This window comes from Montipora foliosa, chromosome 3 (assembly GCF_036669935.1).
Source record: "Montipora foliosa isolate CH-2021 chromosome 3, ASM3666993v2, whole genome shotgun sequence".
NCBI lineage: Eukaryota > Metazoa > Cnidaria > Anthozoa > Scleractinia > Acroporidae > Montipora > Montipora foliosa.
In genome coordinates, this window is record NC_090871.1 from 35,515,893 (window position 1) to 35,518,392 (window position 2,500).

Sequence of the window (2,500 nt, forward strand, 5' to 3'; positions counted from 1 at the left end):
ACAAACTAGCACTACATTAAAAGCTACACAACACTGATTTGAACAAAATACAATTAAACAGGATCCTCTCAAAACAATCTTAATTGTATTTCTTGTGGACAAAAATTATAGAGTAGAATTATTAAAAATTAACATAGAAAGTATCAAAAGGTAAGATTATTAAAGCACTACTTGCCTTTTGGTGAGATTTGTCACAGGTTTCTGGATTAATTTGGAATAGGTCGCATTCCGCTTTCATCCAACTGAGGTTTGTAACTGAGGTCCAGAATTAACCAGAATTTCATTTAATTTAGCAAATCTATAGACACGCACCTGTGGTAGGGCGGCATCTAGTGAAGGCGTAGGAAGTTATAAATTTTGTTGTAAATCAGCTTTTGTGCGAATATTTCTTCTCAAAGCTGAAGGAAAAATACCTTATGTTATTAGAAATTTAAAGATAAAGCACTGATGAGCATAAAAGAAAACATTTTTGCTTAAAAAAAGAACGCGATACTCCTTACCTTTCGTTTCGCCATCCTTGGAATGCGGCAAACTTCACTCATCACTGATTCCCAGGTCCTCTCAACTTTTCAAGATTGGCGGTCGAGTCAAATTTCCCACCCTGGGGACCGTTGTGGATGTCAAAATCGCCACCCCCGAGCGTTTTACGAAGTCAGCAGCCCATCTGGAGCGTGCAACTTCCATACAGCGTCCGTGAAACGGCGTTTTCTCAAGTAGGTTTATTTTTAGACTAGCCCTTCCCGCGACTTAGGTCAAAAAACAAAGGCAGTTCCGGTTCGGTGACCCTATGACGTCAGCTTAATTTCTTGTAATTGGTCATCGGGCTCCTGTGGGAGTCTCATTAGCGGGAAATTTAATCTAAAAATAACCTTACTTGTGAAAACGCCGTTACACGAAAATAGGTAAGTTGCACGCTCCGGGTCACAAGTGTTTTTGTTCATATCAACTTGCTGGTCACCTTACTGAGACTATAACATGCAACATTTTATTTCATGTAGGGTGTGACTGACTCCAACTAGCTAGAACTTGAAATTGCGACTCACAGGTCGCCAATGCGACCAAAAATTGAGTGCTGGCGACTAGACTTTCAGAACTGGTCGCCAGCTGCGAATCACGTTTTGTCTGATAACCCCGGATAAACAGCGTAGACAACTTTTGTATTTGAGTCGTTATATAATGAAATCGTTCAGAACTGGTAGCTAGAACACGACTCACTAAAATAATGTATAAATACTTCAAGAAAATAGGTTTCTCACATTGTTAATTAATAGCACAAAATGTACTTCGATACTTCGATCACCCCGTTTACTAGGCGCCAAATTGTTTCAGCTGTTTCATGGAATCGTGGGAGCACTTCAACACTGTATGCTTCGTGCTAGTTACGCGAATTTTTGCGCCCGGAAAACGATGATTCAGCAAGGAGGTTAGATGAAAATTTAAATCCATCGTCAGTTGTGAATGCTGAAAACGTAGATTTAGCAAAACTAGACGCTCCATCAGCGTACACTGGGTTGCCTGTGGTACGTGTTACTCAAAAACGGAAGGGACTGAGTTGGGTGGTATTGAACTGGAGCGTTCCAGGCAATTTTTTCAATTCCGGTGTCATTAAGACCATTTAAGGGGTCACCCAGAAGTCGTACTAGGAGAGGTCCTTTGGCCTGGCTAACAGCCTATTAACCATTTGTCAGAAAGAAAAAATTTCTGTCATCTTTAGAAAAAATAGGCACGCATTGAGTACGTGTGGTAGTGCAGTAACACAGCGCTTTATTCCGTATTGTCAACTGAGCTGCGTTTTGTCTTCCAGGAGATTCAAGTTGTCTTTGCGTGATATGTAGCTCTAACAGTACACGATATTGTTTTGGTATTTTATATCATTGTAGTCTTAGGTAAATAGCCCCCCTGAAAAGACATGTGGTTACTAGCAAAATACTAAACCCAGAAAAATTGAAGAAAATAAAAGTGAATCGAGTTCACATCAGGGAAGGTCATGGCGAGGTCATGGCGAGGTCATGGCGAGCGGACGTGTGGTTTTCAGCTCTGTTAAATTGTACAGTTTTCTCTTAATGCATTTCTCTTATTGCTTTTTGTTTTAGTTTAAACATTTCTATTAGCGTTTGTCGTAGCTTTAACATTTACTGAGGAAATGGGGAAACCAAAGAAAAATCATTCGGCGAATGCTGCAGCGGCCGACGAAGATAACTTAGAAACCAAAGATGAAGGAGAATTGGTCTCCATTGCTACAGTGAAGCAAATGCTTGATGTTCAGCAGTCCATGCTAAAAACGCTCTTGGATTCATTTATCTCCACTGTCAACGCAAGAGTCGATAAGCTGGCAGACTCAGTCGCGTCTCTCAAAGCAAGCCTTGAATTTACACAAAAGGATGTCGGAGATTTGTTGTCCTTAAAATCGAAGCTCGTAAGCGCCGAAAATGATATTGTTGAAATAAAAAACAATGTGGAACTTCATGGAAACAAAATCGAGTGCCAGGAAAACCAAAGC